The sequence below is a fragment of the Manis pentadactyla genome, chromosome X, assembly GCF_030020395.1.
Source record: "Manis pentadactyla isolate mManPen7 chromosome X, mManPen7.hap1, whole genome shotgun sequence".
Classification (NCBI taxonomy): domain Eukaryota; kingdom Metazoa; phylum Chordata; class Mammalia; order Pholidota; family Manidae; genus Manis; species Manis pentadactyla.
This window is the reverse complement of record NC_080038.1, coordinates 110,193,227-110,214,327: the sequence shown is the minus strand read 5'-3', so window position 1 is coordinate 110,214,327 and position 21,101 is coordinate 110,193,227. Positions and strand designations below refer to the sequence as shown.

General features: G+C 41.2%; 1 protein-coding gene across 3 annotated transcripts in view; it reads left to right on the top strand.

Moving 5' to 3' along the window:
- The window catches only part of IL13RA2 (interleukin 13 receptor subunit alpha 2), a 65,976-nt gene that overhangs the window by 5,930 nt on the left and 38,945 nt on the right, over positions 1 to 21,101 (top strand). Inside the window, exon 1 of one of the 3 annotated variants that reach the window (XM_036917251.2) lies at positions 18,935 to 19,074. The exons of 1 other annotated variant lie outside the window; for it this stretch is intronic. The gene's annotated coding sequence lies outside the window, so the exon portion shown is untranslated. Of the gene's footprint in view, positions 1 to 18,934; positions 19,075 to 21,101 lie in introns of those variants that run through there. One more of the 3 variants, XM_036917256.2, reaches the window with a different exon arrangement.

Sequence of the window (21,101 nt, the reverse complement as noted above, 5' to 3'; positions counted from 1 at the left end):
CTTACTGCCATTGCAGGCTTTAGATTCGTGGTTACGAAAGGTTCAAGGTTAGCTTCTTCAGTATCTTACTGCCTAACTTAACTCGCTTATTGAGCTATTATAAACATTGCCTGGTGATTCTTTATTTCTCTCCCTCTTTATTCCTCCTCCTCCATTCTTTATATGTTGGGTGTTTTATTCTGTGCTCTTTTGTGTTTCCTTTAAGTGCTTTTGTAGGTAGTTTATTTTATTTTTTGTCTTTAGTTGGTATTTGGTTGGTCTGCTTTCTTTGCTGTGATTTTATTTTCTCTGGTGACATCTGTTTAGCCTTAGGAGTGGTCCCATCTAGAGCAGTCCCTCTAAAATACCCTGTAGAGGTGGTTTCTGGGTGGCAAATTCCCTCAACTTTTGCTTGTCTGGGAATTGTTTAATCCCTCCTTCATATTTAAATGATAATCGTGCTGGATACAGTATTCTTGGTTCAAGGCCCTTCTGTTTCATTGCATTAAATATATCATGCCATTCTTTTCTTGCCTGTAAGGTTTCTGTTGAGGAATGTGATGATAACCTGATGGGTTTTCCTTTGTAGGTGACCTTTTTCCTCTCTCTATCTGCCTTTAAAACTCTGTCCTTGTCCTTGATCTTTGCCATTTTAATTATTATGTGTCTTGGTGTTTTCCTCCTTGGGTCCCTTCTATTGGGAGTTCTCTGTACTTCTGTGGTCTGATCGATTATTTCCTCCCCCAGTTTGGGGAAGTTTTCAGCAATAATTTCTTCAAAGGCACTTTCTATCCCTTTTTCTCTCTCTTCTTCTTCTTGTACCCCTATAATGCGAATACTGTTCCATTTGGATTGGTCACACAGTTCTCTTAATATTGATTCATTCCTGGAGATCCTTTTATCTTTCTCTATGTCAGCTTCTATGCATTCCTGTTCTCTGGTTTCTATTCCATCCGTGGCCTCTTGCATCTTATCCATTCTGCTTATAAATCCTTCCAGAGGTTGTTTCATTTCTGTAATCTCCTTCTGGACATCATCCCTTAGCTCTTGCATATTTCTCTGCAGCTCCATCATCATGGTTATGACCTTTATTTTGAATTCTTTTTCAGGGAGATTGGTTAAGTCTATCTCCCCAGATTCCTTCTCAGGGGAGGATGTCTGGGTTAGTCTGGTCTGTATGAAATTCTTCTGCCTTTTCATGGCAATAGAGGTAGTTGCGGGGAGCTGGTGCATGTGTCGGCTGGGAGAACGTCCCTTCTTGCTGGTATGTGGCCTTCCTCTCCTGGGAGAACAGTGACCCCTAGCGGCTTGTGCTGGGCAGCTGCATGCATACCGGGTTTCTAATTCTTCCCAGCCACTTTGAGAGAAGCTCTGCCCTGCTGCCTCAGCCTGCTGCTCCACCATGGCAGAGTGGTGTCTGAGGGGAAATGGGCGGGAGTCTGTTTATCTCCGTGAGGGGCCTCAGAGCTGTGCTGCCACCCAGGGGGTTAGGGCGCCTGGAGTTCCCCAGGATTCCCAGGTGCTAGGCTAAGTGTCCCGGGACGTTTCTGTCCAGCCATGGGGTCCCTGTCCCTTTAAGTCTTTCAAAAAGCACTCGCTTTTCTTTGTCCCAAGGGTGCCAGCGGTGGGGACCCACTCACAGGTTTTACTGTCCCGTTTCCCTAGTATCCAGCACCCTACACACTGTGTGTCTGCGCTCCAGGTGCGTATGGCTAGGGCTCGCTATTTAGCAGTCCTGGGCTCCCTCTCCCTCCCCGCTCTGACTCCTCTCCTCCCGGCGGGAGCTGGGGTGAGGGGCACTCGGATCCCGCCAGGCCGCGGCTTCTATCTTACCCCCCTTCCCGAGGCGCTGGGTTCTCGCAGGTGTAGATGTAGCCTGGCTGTTGTCCTGTATCTTCTGGTCTCTCTTTTAGGGATAGTTGTATTTGTTGAATTTTCAAAAATATATATGGTTTTGAGAGGAGATTTCCACTGCTCTACTCATGCCGCCATCTTGGCTCTGCCCTGCTGTTGAATTTTTTGCCAGGTTTTCCATAGTCAGCAGTATCTGTGGAGCTTGGAATTACAGTCTGTGTTATAAGTCTTTGAGTGACGTAACAGGGAGAATTGTCAAGCAGTGTGGTACTCTTTTAAAATATTCTGGGTAATGTGGAAGGCCAATATATTGATACATTAAGTGAAGGAAAAAGCAGTTAGCCCTTAGTCTCCATCCCTAACAATTTAGCCCTTGATTTGATATTGTCTGGACTAGCTGTTTATTTTCCCTAGTTTCTTTTGATAGGGAAAATTTACAAGGACAGCAACCTAGCAGGTTGCTCCACTCTGTCTCACACCCCTCCCTCCTCAACATAAACAACACTACAAGGACAGTAATTTAGGAGGTGGCTCCCCTCCTCCTCACCCCCCATCTCAACCCAAACAAAAGGAAAACACCCCCTTGGTTTCCCCATGCTGCCGAGCATGGGGTCCCAAGGTTCACTCCCTAAACTGCCTCCCCCTTGCCTGCTCGCTTGCTGTGCACTTAGGAACGTTACAGATAAGGAAGCAGAAAGGTATAAATTGCTCCCTTTTCCTTTGTTTGGGGCTCAGACTTTTTGGGAGATTACTCCCCTCTGAGCCCGCCGGTGTGAAATAAAGCCGCAACACTCCAAGACCTCCGAGTGCCGCTTGTTTTTTCTGTCGGTGATCCAGTCCAGGCTTTTTTTCAGTATTTTCTGTAACATTTGGTTCCCTGACCGGGAAACCCAACCAATCTGGCCCCTTGTTGCCACCGGTTTGGGGCAACGGTGGGGTGTTGATGGAACAGGAGATCACAATGGAGAAGGTGCACCCTGCCTGACCTTTCAGCAGTCTCCCACCCGGTTGCCCTGGGCCAGCCCCGCTCCGCTGTTCCCGCCGGACTCAAGGAGGCTTGGCATGTGAGGACCTGGTTCTGACACTGAATCTGGTAAGGCCCCAGGGCCCCTGACCCAGCCAGTCCCACCTGTTGGGGTGGAAGAAGAGCCTGATCACCTCCTGGGAGACTTATTAGAAGTCTCACAGGTAGACATTCCCGGGGGGGGATGTTTAAACTCTGGTCTGCCTGGGTGTGTGTGTGTGTGAGTGAGTGTGCAGGGCAGCTGAAGTCATTCAGTCTGCACTGAATCTGTGATTCCACGGCCTGCGCTACAGAATCTGCGTGGGCCCTCATCCGCTTTTGCGGTCAGCCATCAGGGCATATCGGTGATTCAGCTTCTGCTGACCTGGCCTGGGACTTATACAGGTGCACCTTAGCCAAGGCTGGCCAAAGTCTCCGTGAGGAGCGTGAACGGACGGGCATCTGACTGGTCTCCTCTCTAGAGGAGGCACCCCTCTCTTGTCTGTTGTTGCGGCACCGTCCACGGATACATCATGGGGTCAGGGCATAGTAAACCCACAGTTCTCGACACTATGATCAAGAATTTCAGAAAGGATTTTCAGAAAACTACAAAGTAAAACTAACTCCTGGCAGGTTGAAAACCTTGTGTGAATCTGTATTGCCCACCTTTAGTGTAGGGTGTCCTCCAGAAGGAACCCTAGATGTCCCAACAATCCGCTGAGCCTGATGGGTCATCCCTAGAGATCCAGGTCATCCTAATCAGTTCCCATACTTTAACTCCTCGTTAGAAATTGCCCAGACTCTTCCCCCTTGGGGGCAATTCGCTTGCAACAGGCAAGGACAGAGAGAGAGAGACAGCAGAGAGAGCAGCGGGACAGTGAGAGAGAGAGCAGGGGGACAGAGAGAGAGAGAGCAGAGAGTGCAGCGGGACAGAGAGAGAGAGAGAGAGAGCAGAGAGAGCAGGGGGACAGAGAGAGAGACAGACAGAAGAGAGAGAGAGCAAGCAGCAGCATGTGCAGAGAGTTGTGCCTTTTATTGTAGTAGATCCCCTTGGCCTGTTGCCTTGGGGAGGGTCGGGATGTTTAGAGATAAGGTAGGGCAGGCCCAGGCATGATTCTCACCGGCTTTTGTGCTTGAGACCATGGAGTAAATGGAGGATAAATTACTATATTCTTACACTTGGAGCCACAAAGACAGCGGCAGTCTCCCCTCTCACAAGAGGTGAGAGCAGGCATCCAGGAACAACTGATCAGACTCAGAGAGGCAGGCATTCTAATCAAGTGTCAGTCACCCTGTAATACCCTGCTTCTGCCGGTCAAAAGGCCAGGAGGAGGGCACCAGCCTGTTCAAGACCTGTGAGCCATTAATAGAGTGACTGTTTCTTTACACCCAGTGGTCCCAAGCCTGCACACCATCTTCAGCCAGATCCCAGAGTCTGCCAAATAGTTCATGTGCACAGACATAAAGATGCCTTTCTCCGTCTCTGGCTGGCCCCCCAAAGCCAGCTCTTATTTGCCTTTGAATGGACTGAACTAGATAAGGGCGCAGATGCAGTTAACATGCATGCAGCTTCCACAAGAGTTCAGGAACTCACTCACCCTCTTTAGAGAGGCATTGGATGCAGACCTTGCCAGCTTTCTGAGAGATGCCACATGCTGAGCCCTCCTGCGGTATGTAAATGACCTCCTCCTTGACAGTGACACCCAGGAAAATTGTGCAAAAGGCACAAAGGCCCTCCTGCAACTCCTGTCAGACTCAAGATACCGAGCCTCATAAGAAAGGGCACAAATCTTCCAAGAGCAAGTCCAGTACTCAGGCTTCCTCCTCACCCAGGGAGAAAGGGCACCAAGGCCAGAGAAGGAAAAGGTCGTTAACTCCTTGCCCCAGCCCAAGACAAGGGGGGGCATGCGAAAGTTCCTAGGGGCTGCCAGGTTCTGCAAAAATCTGGATTCCCCGATTCTCAGCAATGGCAAGGCCCCTCTGCAACCTCCTGGGGGGCCAGACTGAAAGCCCCTGTCTGGAAAAAAAGAGACAAGAGCCACCTTCCTGGAAATAAAAACTGCTTCAGAACCGGCACCAGCCCTAGGCCTGCCAAATATGAAAAGGCCCTTCAATCTCTTCGCTACATAATAAAGGTAGCAATTCTGCATTGCAAAGAGCATCAAAAAGAAAACAACCCTACAGCACAGGGAAATGGGATGGCAGATGAAGCTGCCAAAGCAGCAGCCAGTAAGGAGGCAGAGAGAGCTCCTTCCCTCACTGTGGCCCTAACACCCTGGTAGAGGCCCCACCACCCAGGTACACTGAAAAGGAGAAAGACTGGAGCCACTTTAACTGACAATGGATGGTGGATGTTACCAGACAGATGTATCTTTGTCCTGACTGCAACCGGGAGGCAACTAGTCAGCGAATACCACCAGCTCACCCACCTGGGAAAAACTGCACTGGCAGCCCTCCTCAAAAGCAATACTACTTCAGCCAGTTCCCAGCACTGTGCCGAGCAGTGAGTAGACAGTGTGTAACTTGTGCCAGAAATAATACTTGGTCTGCACCATGACTCCCACCTGGTGTCCAAAGAATGGGAGTTGCCCCCTTTGAAGACCTTGAGATAGACTTCACAGATGTCCAACCAAGCAAGGGACTCAGACACCTCATAGTAATATGTGTACATACTCTGACTGGGTCGAAGCCTTCCCAACCAGGACAAAATAGAGCCGGGAGGTAGCCAAAGTCCTCCTGAGAGAAATTGTGCCCTAGTTTGGCCTACAGTCCACAATCCACAGTGACAATGAGTCTGCCTTTGTAGCAGATGTAGTGCAAATGTTAACTAAATTCCTCAATATTACCTAGAAACTTCACACTGCATACAGCCCACAGAGTTCAGGGAAAGTAGAGCGAATGAACCGCACCCTCAAAAGAACCCCAGTACATTCCTTCCAGGCTAGGGACTCAGTCTGAGTTAAAAATTAGAAAAAAGAACCCTTAAACCTCAGTAGACTGGCCCCACATTGTTGTTCTAACTACTCCTACTGCCCTCAAGATTGCAGGCATCACTCCAAGAGTCCGTCATTCCAGAGCGAAAAGGGCCTGTCATCCTGACAAGGAAGCACATCAGTGGGAGGCCCAGCCAGACCTCCAGATCCTGTCCGCCTCCGCATCCGACGATTGCCCTCTGACTAATAGACACCTGCGCGCCGTAGATCCTGGCTGTCATCGGAGTGGTGTCTTCTATTCTGGGCATTGGACTCTGTGCTGTTGCACCCCTGGACTGGACTATTCCTCAAAAAAAAGTTGCCCTTTCTATTGTCTATTGGGTAATCGTGAAGTTGTTTTACTGCGCTTACCTGTCTCTCCTAGCTGGACCCAAGTCTCAGCCTGCATTTCCGAAGTACTTCTCTGTAATGTTTAATTGTACAAAAGTTATTAAGTGCATAGTGGGCTAAAGGGAGCTACCTCCTTTCCCCCCATGAGATTTCCTAGGCAGAACAAGCTGCCCCTTTACTGATCCCTGCTCTAGTCAGGCTCAGTAGAGCTGGATCAGCTGCAGTAGGCACAGCAGCTCTAATAAAGAGACTTAGGGCCTGATGCCCTAACAGAGGAAGCTAATCAAGATTTAGAGCAGCTTGAAACCACCATGATTCCGCTGCAAGATCAGATTGATTCCCTGGCTAAAGTGATGTTGCAAAATTGTAGAAGACTGGACCTCCTGTTCATGTCACAGGGAAGCTTATGTATAGACCTTAAAGAAGATTGTTGTTTTTATGCAAATAAGTCTGGCATAATTAAGAGTTATCTAGCCAAAGCAAAAGAAAACATCCAGCATAGGAATAAAATGTTAGAAAATAAAAAGTCTTAGTTCCAAGAATGATTTGAATAGAATCCATGGCTAACAACTCTTCTAACTGGCCTTGCTGGGCCAGCGATTCTGCTGTTCCTTAAACTATTAGTGGAACCCTGTATATTTAACCGGCTCATTAACTTTATCGAGGAATGCATTTCCTCCATACAGCTCATGTATATGCGGAGCCACTATGACCCTGTCATAAGCCAAGGAGATGATGCCTCCTAAAATGAAGTGTTTGAAGGGTCATCAGAGTGGGGAATGATAGGGAAAACTTACAAGGACAGCAACCTAGCGGGTGGCTCCACTCTGTCTCACACCCCTCCCTCCTCAACATAAACTACACTACAAGGACAGTAATTTAGGAGGTGGCTCCCGTCCTCCTCGCCCCCCTCCTCAACCCAAACAAAAAGAAAAACACTCCCTTGGTTTCCCCATGCTGCCGAGCACCGAGCACCGCGCCCCAAAGTTCGCTCCCTAAACTCCCTCCCCCTTGCCTGCTCGCTTGCTGTGCACTTAGGAATGTTACAGATAAGGAAGCAGAAAGGTATAAATTGCTCCCTTTTCCTTTGTTCGGGGCTCAGACTTTTTGGGAGATTACTCCCCTCTGAGCCCGCTGGTGTGATATAAAGCCTCAACACTCCAAGACCTCCGAGTGCCGCTTGTTTTTTCCGTCAGTGATCCAGTCCAGGCTTTTTTTCAGTATTTTCCATAACACTTTTACTTCCCATAGGCAGATACTTTATACCAATCTATACCTTTTGCAATGCATACCTAACTTGTGGGCATGAGTGAGGACTTGGTAAGGGCTTCTGCAGACTTGAATTTAGTTATGTGGGGGAGGAAGAAATTTCCTCTACTCCTTGAGGTTTTTCTAGCTGGTCTAAGAATCAAATTGACATGAGACAGATTATTGGGAGAAAAAAACCACAGTTTTAATTAGGTATGTATGGGAAAGCCATGGACATGGGTTCCAAAGACAGGGAGAATGAGGTATATATGTCATCCTAAACCAAGGAGAAGGGGTTAGGGATCTGAGACTTAGAAGGAAATTGGAAGTAATTCACAGGAATATGAGAAGAGTAAATGTTTGGTAAACAAAATACTTGATGGGCCACACAGAAACAATGGGGCACAGAGAGAAATTTTAACATATACTTCTGGCATTCCTTCCTGTTTGTCACCCGTAGTTTACATTATAATATAGCTCTCCTCCTGGAATAGTTCTTCAGTCTAAATTCTTTTTATGCAGTTGCAGGATAGGATGTCAAAGTTATCTTCCTGAGTCTTTTGAGCTTTGGTGGTTTCTAGCTCAAAATAATCTGCATGTCAAAATGGCACATCTTGGGGGTGTCCTGCCCTTGGTCCCTACAGCTACCTTACCACTGAGGTCATTCAGTAAAAAAATGACACTTTAATACTTACTAAAAGGGGCAAAGGATATTTAAATCTTTATAAATAGCTATAGGTAACACAAATCAGGTTTACATGTGTGGCCAATTTTACTTGAAAAATTTGTAGGGTAGTCTCCATTACTCCTTTCCCCTAATTTAGGTATTCCAAACTTCAGGAAGAAGTGGAAACGATACCTCATTTTCTACATTGGCTTCCTTAAAATGCCTAATTCCATCTCTGGTTCCCTGAGATTCTGCATATGGAATTGATAATCCAGAGAAGGGGCCTGGCCATTGTTACTTAATGTTTGGGAACTTAAAAATTATCTGTGGATATTTGTTTCGGGGGAGCGTTGTATATTTTCCTTGGTCCTTGTCCCCGCCACCACAAAGAATTGAAGGGCAGAGACACAGTAGTGAATCAGAGTAAAAGTTTAATTTAAAGTTACTTAAGGAGAGAAAATGCAGCAGGCAACCTCAGCGAGGAGAGGCGGCCTGAAAGGTTGGAGAGAGAAAATTTAAGATTAAAAGGTTACACACTTACAAAGTGTGGGCGACCTCAGAGAGAGGGATGCCCCGATGGGGGTTCCCCCTTTTAAGGATTTTTCAGGAATGTAACTAAGGCCTGGGAGTACAGACCTGTTAAGTGGCCTTTGAATACTTAGAATTAACACAAGCAACTTCCTGCTCTGATTTCTCTGGAGTCTTGGTCTGGGAGCTTATCAAAGAAGGCTGCCTGCCCAGCCCCCAAGGTGGGTTGAGTTATCGTCTTTTTGCAAAAGAGTAAATTAAGAATCTTACTTCTTAACTTCTTGGGTATTAAAATACAATGTTCAAGATGGAATCCTTCCTGCCTTTTACTATGTTGTTTACGGCTGGGCCTGCATGCTAAATTAGTAGCCTAGGTTACAAACTACTTGATTAGGGCAGGAAGAAGGGAAAAAACAGCATTTAGGTAAAGTTAAAAAATAAGGTGGGCCTGCATGATTAACACAATAAAGACATGGGCTATGCTGAGGTAACCCTCCTTTATGTGGGGAATATTCAAACATTCCAGGCCAAGTTGCTCCTGGCTTTTTGAGCTTTAATTGATTTACTTTGGTTCTTTTTAGTGGACTTTCCTGGCCTTTTTCTCTTTCCTCCCCACTCATATCTATTTTCCTGCCTAACATTGCCTAACATTTGTATCCTGAGACACTTTCTGCTTCATTTTCTCCAAAGGAGGGGCCTCTTTTGTATCAACAATGGAACTTGATGGATTTCTGTTAAGCATTTACAGAAAATGGTTCTTGCTACTTAAAAAAAAAATCGAGGAGGCTTAGGCTCACTCACCAAGTGTGGAAACGAGGTCTTCAGTGGTTTAGCAGTTCTTGTTGTCTCATTTCCCTCCCTTTTGGTCATTTTTCATTATGTTTACCCTTCCTCTTCGAGGATTTTTTATTCATTTATGCATACAACTGTGTATTCACACATTTATTCTGTACACATCACTAAAATTTACCAGTCTTAGTCTCTGTACTTTTCAAAATACTCAAGAATTAGTCATGCTGTGCAAATGTGAAAGAGTAACACATACCATGCTTCTTTCTCACACAAATCTCTTGAGTATTTTATGTGAATATCAATGGATTTTTTTAGAGAAAATAATTCCTCTTTTGGGAGGGGGGGTCAGAAAGGAGGGATGTCAATATTGGGACTTATAATTGGGATGCCAGTATAACCTCAGGAGGTGGCAGGGGGTAAATCTTGGCAAGTAAATGGTCAGGTAGAGCTTTATTTCATTCACTCTCCATTCCAGTTAAAACCTTCCATCACCTAATTCACACATAGACTTACTGTATGCCAGGCACATAGTAGGTGCTTTGTATATATTCATTTCATTCTCACTACAGTCCTTTGAAGTAAGCCCTATTACTATCCCTATTTTAAAGATAAGGAAACTGAGGCATAGAGATGTTCAGTACATTCTCCAGGGTCACAGAGTAAATGATGGTGTTGAGGTTCTAAACCAGCCAATCTGACTGCAGATTTAATGCTCTTAGACACTATACTAAGATACAGAACTGGTATGATCAATGTAGTATGTAGTCTGCATTTCTCTCAGCTATTATGTGTCTTCTAAATGTTGTATTCATATGCTAGAGAGCAGCTAAGAACTACGGTATACAACTTTGCTCTCTACATTTAAACACAGCACACAAGGATTTATGGAGAATCTACCAAGAACTTCAACTGAAACTAGCAGTAACAGGAAATCAGTGTAACAATTTGGTGACACAGAAATAAGGAAGATTTAAACCAAAATTTTTAACAGCTTAATAAGGTATAATTGATATACAAAAATTGTACATATTTAATGTGTACAATTTGATGAGTTTGCAGGAATTTTTTAAAGCTGTCTTTTGAGCCCTGGAATTATGAGTTTTGAACAGCTTTCTCTTCAAGAAAATCTTCAGTTATTGTCTCCTAGTTGTCACTAGGGAGCTCCTCATGCCAGGAACTCTGTCTCTCCTCTCGCTGAAAGTCTCCCTAGCTCTCCTACCTTGACTGTTTGCTAAGTTCATTCTTCCAGTCTGCAAACAAGAACCCCAGTATCACTTAGACTAGAATTCTTGGCATCATTTTCGATTATCCTCTCACATATCCCATATCCAGTCCTTTAGAAAATTCCACCAGCCCTACCTTCAAAACATATTCAGAATATGGCCATTCTCACCATCATGGTGTAACCCGCCGTCATCTCTTGGTTAGACTGTTGCAAGAGCTTCCTAAGTCATTTCCCTGTTTCTGTTTCATACCTGTGCAGTTTATTGTTTACTTAGCAGCCAGCTATCTTTAAAACATAACTAATTTCATATTCTCCCCTCATCAAAACCTTCCAAAGGCTCACCTGTCTCATAACAAAAGCCAGTCAAAAATGGCTTACTAGGCACCCCACAAACTCCCCCCTCTACCTCTCTGACTTCTCCTCCTCCTCCTTTCTTCCTTGCTTATTCTACTGCAGCCACACAGGTCTCCTAGCAGCAACCCATCAATCATAGTCCCTTCTCAGGACCATTGAACCTGCTATTCCATCTGCCTGAAACACTCTCCACGCAATTATCTTCATGATGCCCTCTGGCCTTTTATTCAGGTCCTTCCTCAAAGACGTTCCTGATCATCCTTTCTAAATAGCTTCTTTCCCTCACTCCACCTATCACTATCTAGCCTCTCACTCTGCTTTTTTCTTTTTCATGGCATTTATCATTACCTAACATTTCTGCTCGTTTCTCTGTGGACTATCTCCATTACCTCAATGTGAATTCAGTGAGGGTAGGAATTTGTTCACTCATTGCTGTATCCCAATTACCTAGCCCAGAACTCAGTAACTATTTGTTGAATAAATGACTGAGTGACTGAATGAATCACTAAATGGCAGTAGCCTATGAAGAAAGTAGGTCATAGCCTGAGGAAAGAAAAAAAACATTTCTTCAAAGATATGCTGCCAATCTAAAATATAGTTCACAAGATCATCTCAATATTGCTATAAAATATCCAGTTGTTTTCTTCTCTTTTCAGGCAGGATAGCCACTTTGAAGTTAAATGTTTATATTCAATGAATATGATCCATAAAATTTGTGTTTTTTTCTAAATTAAATGTACAGAGTAATAGATGTGATGGTTTTTGAAACCCTGTTTAGTAACCCATTTAAGCACTTTAAAACCAATATGCCACTAAGAGAATGGTAGCTTGGGAAAATGAATACGTGTTGTTGATCTTTATTTTTCCTGAAATTATGGTGTGCCCTGGCTATTAGGAATTTTCTGCTGCTTGTCCAGTCTCCAGCTGGGACTTAACTTCCTAATTGTATTAAGGCTCAATCTAAGGACACACACATGTAACACTCTGGTTTTCTGTTAACAGTTCATTAACAAGTTCATTATCTGTTTGTTCCTGTCTCAGCATTGTCAAAAGACAAATCAGGAAAGATCAAAATGTCACGGTAAAATTCTGTATGATTTTTCTCTGAACTATTTTGAATGAATAGCTGTTTATTTTATAACACATTTAGACATTAAAGGGATAAATGGCAGAGTGTTTTGTAATTTGTATTCTTGGAAAACAATGTAGGTAGAAAAGACTCATATCTGGAGAATAACCTAGTCTGTTCTAATGAATTTTTGGAGGAAAAGCTTTACCATATATAATTTGCCATATTTCCAAAGGATTCAAATCAATTAGGGTATTTGACACTAAATAGTAGTGTGATATAATGTAAACTGTTGCTTATATAAGCTGTTACTAACTAAATGACATTGATTGGATAATCTCTCCATTCAGGGTCTTGGATTCCTTGGCTATAAAAAGAGCATGTTAGACTAGAGTTTTTAGAATTGTTTATTTAGAATTTTAGTATTATTTAAGCATTAACTTAAGAGCAGGAAGTCTGTGTCACTTGCCTCTATAAACTCAGTTCCTAGAATATCACATATGTTCAATAAATATGTATTGACTGCTTCTAGTTAGGGTAATCAAACCAGGCATATTACCCCCTTTGTTTCTGTTTAAATTCCTCCACATACAACCTTTAATCTAATAATGCAAATAACTAATGACAAAAATAATAATGACACAATAGGCTGATATTGTTGGTTTAAACTGCTTGTCAGTGTGTTTAATGATCACCCATGTTCTTTAGTCCTCACAATAACCCCATGGTGTAGCTACTACTAGTATTAGTATTAGTATTATTTAAGCATTAAGTTTAAGATTCTGTGAGCATGATACTTCCTGATCTTTGATAGTAGGAGTATCAATAACCTCCCATGATATGATTAATAAATATTTTATCTTGATAATCACTGGTAATTAGGTGTATCACATAATGGGTACATGTGATTTCATTGTACTATTTCTAGTTTTATTTATGTTTGAATATTCTTATGCAGTAGCATAATTTAGAAATATAATTGATTAATAAAATGCTTGATAGCAGATAATAGACTACATTCAAATGGACCTTGCATCTGTTTGGTGTCTATGTGGATTTCTTCCATTGGCCTCTGAAACATTTACACAAAATAGCAGTCTCTCTTATGATCATTACAGGGCAGTTTTCTTCAGTTTTTAGGTAACTCTGTCAAGGTTCATACCAGATTAAAACATTTCCCCAGGAACAGATTATCAAGGTGAAGGCAGTTATTGATCAGGAAACTAGCAAAAGAGTCTTATAAACATGATATAATTTATATTGGTCTGGCAGCTCACAACATATAAGTTAGGTTGCCTTAATTATCTGTAACTCACTCTTAAACCCAGGGTGATTTTTCCCCAAGCCACCCTACACACTGCCAGACCATTTCTGGAAGATAATGTGGCAGATTACATTGCAGCTGAGATGTTAAGCAATTCTGGGTTCAGGTCCCTATGTCAACCATTTCCTAAATGTGAGACCTTGGGAAAGTTTTGTTTTACTTCTCTGAGCCTCAGTTATTTTCTATGTAAAATGGAAATGTCAGTAGTAGTAGCTACACCATGGGGTTATTGTGAGGACTAAAGAACATGGGTGATCATTAAACACACTGACAAGCAGTTTAAACCAACAATATCAGCCTATTGTGTCATTATTATTTTTGTCATTAGTTATTTGCATTATTAGATTAAAGGTTGTATGTGGAGGAATTTAAACAGAAACAAAGGGGGTAATATGCCTGGTTTGATTACCCTAACTAGAAGCAGTCAATACATATTTATTGAACATATGTGATATTCTAGGAACTGAGTTTATAGAGGCAAGTGACACAGACTTCCTGCTCTTAAGAAAACCACATGCTAAGGGGAGAAACAGATACTTGAGAGCTTAGAATCAGAACTGAATTTGAAGGAGTAACAGAGTAGGCAATTGCTAGATTGCTGAGATTTAAGGAAGGTAAAAACAAAACAAAACAAAACCTAAAAGAAAAGCCTTTGGCCTGTCAGTAGATCTGAAACACCATTAGAGTATTTTTGCTTTGGACTTTATACATTCTTTGAGTTTTGGATTCCATGTGCAAATTCCTTTGGGAGGAGTAACACATTTATGAATATCAGTTGCACTTTCATGAAGATTTATTTCTATATTATTTAGATACAAGGTAAGTTTTTATAATCAAGAGACCGCAACAGACCCAAGATGGGCAGGCAGCAAGGGCTGTAGGAAGCCATCCAAGGCCCAGGGGGCTTTTACTTTGTTGCTTTCCCATCTCCTAGTATGTTAACTTTGTATATGTGGTCTAATATGGTTCCCATTATTGTGGCTGTGCTATAGCCTGCTGATTGTGTGAGGGGAGACAAAGAAGAGGACAAGATTTTCTTGTCAAACCATGATCCAAAAGTTGCAGATATTACTGCTGGTTGCATACCGTTGTCTAAATTTCTGTCGTATCTTCTTGCCAAACTGCAAAGGAGTCTGGAAAATTTAGTTTCTGGCTGGAAGGCTATGTACACAACTAAAACTCATGGGTTTCTATTACTAAAAGGAAGAGTAGAAGAATGGATGCTGAGAAACAATTAGCCGTCTCTGCCATAGTTTTATCAGACAACTTTATCTTGATAAACTGCCTGAAAGACCTAGGCCTTTCCAAATAGGTAGATTATATGACTGACTCATAACGAAATGGTTATAAGAAAGGTGACTCGTTGGGGGTGTTTTCTGACATCAACCAATTATCTGGTCTCAGATTCTCTGACACAAACTGGGTATCCTACTATTCAATTCAATTCTGACATTAACTATCTGTAGTTAGCAAAGACCTCACAGATTAAGGGATCAGTCCCACAAGCTGTTCCCATGTCAGATGCCAGTTGAAAGTCCCAGTACTTCTGATCAACCAGCTATAAATTCAGGAATTTCTGTGACCGCTTTCAGGTTCAGTAATTCACCAGAACTACTTATGGAATTCAGGAACAGCCAAATGGAAGTGATGCATAGGGCAAGATCATGTGTGTGTGTGTGTGTGTGTGTGTGTGTGTGTGTGTGTGTGTGTGTGTGTGTGTGTTGGGAGGATGATGTAATGCAACTCAAGGACCTTCCATTGTCTCTCCATGCATGTTGCCTTCCAGTACCTCCATGTGTCCACCACTACTCAGAAATTTCCATGGGTTTTAGGAACTCTATGCCAGGAACTGGGGACAAAGACCAAACACTTTTTTATTGTACTGTAACTTGATGTTATCAGGAGCAGAAATAGCCCCCAAAACCATCTCTGCCTGAAGATCCTCGCCCTTTTCATCACAAGGCAGGTAGAATGAGTTTTCTCCTCTGAACTCCCTTACTTGCCCGTGATTCTATCATAATGTGCTGTTCTTACCACACTATACTGTAATCAGCAGTTTCTAGTTTCTACAGCTCTAACTGGAAAGTGAGCTGCATGAGATAGTATCTAATTCATTTTTACCCCGAGTATCTAGCACGATGCTTGGCACCTTGTTGCTCTGTAAACTAGTGAATGAACATGAATGAATAGAAAGCATAGTCTGGCACTGCTGACCGCTGTGGTCTCTGGGTCTGTTTAAGCCTGTTTGGTGTTAATCTGGGCACTGGATCATGATGTTGCTAACTGTATTTCCCAGCTCATGTGAGTTTCCTGAGAATCTCAGCTCTGGTGTACTGCTGTGGAATCTGTGCTAGTCTAGAGGGGAATTCAGAGTTCGTAAATTAGTTGGTTTCAGAATCATCAAGACTGGATTTCAGGGAAAGCAGACAGTCTACATGCATTCAGTCTCACAGAGTGTGCTCCTAATAGGAAACTGCTTTTCTTTGTAATATGCCAAGTTTGCAAGTCATTTTTCTGGGGTGTTACGATTTTTAAAAACGCCTTTAGAAACTTTTAAGTTTGGCATTTGCCTTAATGTTTAAAAACTGTTCTCAAATCCAGAGAATTTTATTAAGAACTATGTCAGTATATATGCATGTTGTGTGTGTGTATACATATCAATCAGTGGTTAATTTTATTTTTTTTATTTTTCTTGTTTTTGCTTATTTGATGTCCTTTAACCTTACAAAGGAAATAACACTTTGGGGCATTAAATGCAGACTTTACTGATTGCTTTATCTGAACAGCAGTTCAGGAATACCCATTTCCTGTTTTGATGTTCAGCAGAATGGGAGTTATCGAGCTTCATACAATGAGAGATACCATGATCCTGCCAGTCAACTATTTCAGTTTCTGAGGAATCAGAGAAAGTCCCAGCAGTAGCGTGATTTTCCTTCTCCACAGGAAGAGCACTAGAGTAGGTGGCAGGTCCACCTAGATTTTCTTTCTCTTGAATTTTTGACTTCTGGAAAATAATTTAACCTGTGAAATTTGAGTGATATCCATTTACAAAAATGAAATAGTATCCACTTAGCTATCTCAGGGGATAATAGGTAAAATAAAGTAATACATATGATTCTTCTGGAGAGGCCAGGACTAGTACTTGTCTACCCTAGGTCCATCCTAGCTGAACTTCAGGGTGTCAGCCTAGGAAGTCTCAGTTATGACACAACCCTGGCCCAATGAGAACTATTCTCTTTTAGCAGGGAGAAGTATGTAAATAGTCTACTGTGTGGTAGTCCCCTGGGAATGATTTGGGCCTCTGGGAAACTATGTAAGCATCAGGGTTAGCTTTTATTATCTCTTACCCCACCGTCTGCTGTTGGCTATTTAATTGGGCCTTGGCTCAGATCTAAAGCTCAATTTTTCCTCTGTTTCTGTTGAAATTAGGGCCCAGGCCTAAGTCTTTTTGTTTAGTTTCTGCTGCCCCATTCCAGGAACTGACTGTTGACTACTTGCAGTCATTTGTACCATTGTGCCCAAATCTCTCAGAAGAATGACCTGATCCTGGAGAACTTCTGTACGCTTAGGCTTTGATGTATCTCTTCATTCCATGTCCCTTGGGTGATCTTATCCCTGGCCTACATCAAATGTGGGTTTATACCCTTTCTTGATTTTGGTATCAGCTAGCTTCCACCTAGGTAGGACTGTTCCAATTAGTCTTAACCAGCTTCCTTTCTCTGCACAAATCAGGTTTATGCCTAAATTCTCTTTTTCTTAGGAGTTGTGGTATGTCTTGTACCTGGGGCAGAGTAATGAGTGCTAAGGTACAAGTACACAAGTATCATTGGCAACATCTATTGATGTCACTAGAAAGCCATCAAATAAAACTTTTAGTGTATTAAAATGACTTCTCTTTTTAGTGTCTTTCTCTTCACACCAAGAAGCAAAGCTTAGCCTATGCTTTCATTAATGAAGCTGTCAAATCAGGGTGCAAGTTCATATCTAATGAACTTAAAAATCTGAGGTATGGTGTACTATTGTTTCCAACTGCATCTTAACTGTACTTATGGTTTGCAAATCTACAAATTTGCTGTATCATTCTAAGATGTTATTATACTTCTATTTCTTTGAATTGTATCTCTCCATTGTACTAATGGTATATACAGTACAATGAAATATTTGCAAGGGCCAGAAGACTTTGAGGAAACAGGAATCTTAAAACTTCCTGGAGAGTTTTTTTTTCTTTTTTTAAGAAGATAAATGAGTTAATTGGAATTGCAATCACAGGAAAAGGGAAGAAGATTTTTGAATCTTGGTCTCCTTTTTCTTACCATCACGTCAGCAAATTCTGAACATAAAATTTCTCACGTAGGCCTGATAAATAATTCATGACAAAAGTGATTGGGAAAGAGCCAAATTAGCTGACATCTAAAAAGCAGATACCAAATTCCCTAAATCTTGTTTCTTCCTGCCTTCCAACTTCAGTTTAGGATGAAGCATTAACTATGCAAATGAATATAAAGAAAAAATTCTTAGGGGTATAACAAAGTTTGTAATGGAGAGAAGACTGTACCATAGTTACGTCTTTATTTAGACTCCTTGCTTTTTATTTGTTTAATCACATATTTAGTGTAAAGTACATCTTTAGTATCTGGGAGAAGTTATTAAATCTGACCCTGTGTTCCAAAGTGAGGAAGATACTTTTTATCCTCTGGAATATTAGGTGGTATACAGACTGGATCCAATCTCAATTCATTACTGTTTTGGAATAAATCACTGACTTCATCTCATCTACCTTAGGAAAGCAGTAAAAAGTATTCTGGCTTCTTAGAGCTTCTCATATTTCCTGGACATGGAGATTAAATCAGGGTGGACAGAAAGTCTGTAGAGATTTGAAGGATTAGGGACAATTTGGTGGTGATCTGAATTTCTTTATTTTATCTGAGCTGAAATAAAACCTTGTTTGGTTATGTAAAGATATATTTGGAAAACTTTTAGTGGAAAAAAGACATATACATAACACTCAACTAAATTTTAATTACAACATCAAGGATTTTAGAAATCAGAGAAACCTTAGGTATCTTCTAGTTCTGCTAATTTTACATAAGAGAAACCAACCATTTCTTAGGGAAGATGCAGAGATAATTTCTGTTTGGAATTGAAGCTTAGATGACTTCTGAGGTTCCACTCAATAAACTTAAGGAAATTGCCAAGATCACCTAGCCGATTGTGTAGGAGAGAGTCTAGAGTAGATTCCAGGTTTCCAGATTCTTTGTCTGTTTATGACTCTTTATACTTAGGTATTTGAAACTCAAAACAGTGAAGCTCTTTGGATAGTACACTGAGAAAACAACATAGACCTGGCACAATCAAATACTTACCTTTGAGTGTCTTTTAATTCCCAGTTTGGTGAGTCACATAGTAAAATAATATTGGCATACTGAAATGTCATATCAGGAACTAACTAAAAGGGAAAGAAAACTACTCAGATTAATTTTGTGATTTCCTCCGAATCTTTTGACAAATGTAACTTTGAATGCTGACCTGCTTTTTGCAGATTCTCTCATGACAGTTGATATATTTAGTGGATAAAGCAGAGCTCCTCCTACATAAGGACTTCAGTTCTGAGGTTGTTTAAAATCCATTAAGCTAAGAAGCTGTTGATTGAGACATTTCAGTGGTATTGCCAAAGAATTTGATTATACTGGACACATTATTCACTTATAGTAAGTCTGGAACATAAGTTTTGGGGAGGGAGTCTGGGGGTGAGAGGTAATTTGTTTTGAATAATTATTTCACTTTATTCATCTTTATAAATGAGCTCATAAATCTTTTTTGTGGCAAAAATAGTTTGACTTGATATAGTATTAATTTGGGGAGATGCTATTTGTTTTGCATGAAGCTAATTAATAGGTGCTGGATAATCAGTATGAATAACACTACTGCTTTTAATACTTGTTCTCTTATTAGTCTTTATTTCCTATAAAAATTGTACCTCTTACAAGCAAAACTAGTCCTTTGGAAATGGTAAAGATAGTTGTATTTTAGAGTTAAGATGTTTTCTGAGATAATTTTCTCTGTGGTTTTTTTCTATAAATACATAGTAGTCCTTTATTTTGGACTAACTTTTCTCTCTTAACCTCTGAAATAACTATAGACCAACTCTAAAATGAATTATTTATATGATGTTTTGATTTAATTTATGGAACATGCATATCCTCTGTGTGGTGATTTCATTTATCTGTACATTATGATTATAAATATAATAGAATTATTGAAATAAAAATTCCAATTTTCACTGCTTTTGCTCTGAAGTGAACTAGCATCTTACACACTTGATGCTTGTTTTCCTCTGAAAGAATACATAATTAAATCTGACCATCATTTTTACATACTGCATTCCCTTGGGATCCTTCCAGATGATTTTTTTTTTAATATGTAAGAGAGTTTGTAAAACTATGACATGAATACAGGGGATTACCAGCTCTTATTGATAGAAATTTTAGTAAACTATAGAATATTTTAGAGAATTCAAATAAATTGCATGGATTTATTATTGTTGTTCTTATTCTATGTAGAGAATAATAAACTAAAGATGAAGAGATCTGATTATCAGTTGTAGGTCTCTTCCATATAGCCACGTGACCTTGGGATGGGCATCCTATCTCTCCCCCCTTAGTTTCTTCTGTATCACGAGCCAGATGTCCTGACTCTACCTAATGTAATGAAAGGCAATATAAGTGTTAGAAATGGGTTTTTAAAGAGTAGGATTAAACAAAGGAGAGGCAGATCAACTCTTGGATCCTTTTTTTTTTAATACTAAGATCTTACCTGTGAAAGAAAAGCTGCTTTCAGAATATTTTTTGAAAATCAGAAATATCACCTGTATTTTGCTACAACCTGGAGGAGTTGGGGGTGGGGGATGCATTGCTTGTTTTGATATATTTTTCAGTGTCTTCAAGATATTGATTGAGGGTGGCTCCTGGATGTGGGAGAAGTAGAAGGCCAACTGAGAACAATTCAGTTATTACACCCGCTATGCTGCAGACATTTTACTTGTGGTATCCCATTTAATCATTTCCTAAACTGTGGTGGCAAGTATTGTTGCCTTCATTTTATAGATATGAAAGTAGAGGCATAGAGAGCCGAAATGTCTTTCTCAGATCTGTGAGGCTGCAATGTATATACTCTTTCCATTATTCCATCCTGCTGCTAGGGTCTCATTGAGCCAAAGTGGAGAAGATACACTCTTTGAAATTAAGTCTTTCATTGTTTCTGTGGAATTAAGATGTGTATGCTGGGGAGATGGATAATGAATAGGGTCATAGAGTCGTTTGGCAGGTGCCTACATGGTATGATTTGGGAGGTAATTAACAGATGCCTGCCCACAAATATTACCTTCATTGGCCTGTCACAGTCACTTTGCCTGAGAGTTTATCAGTAAAGTCACGGCTTTGGGTGTAGGAGGGTTTTTTAATTTGTTTTGTTTTTCGTTGGCAGTGGGTAGGTTGGGGGGGCTTTCAAATACACATATCCCTAGGAGGGCCCACATATTAAATCTTTTGTCACTTAATACTTAATCAGGCAATGTGGAATAAAAGAAAGAGCTCAGATTTTGTAGCCTTAAAGACCTGAAATTGAATTCTGATTCCACCATATCCTACTGTTTGACTTGCATGTGATAACTGGAACTCACAGCTTCACTTTCTTCTTGAGTAAAACAGATAATAATGCATATGCATAGCCCCTTGTT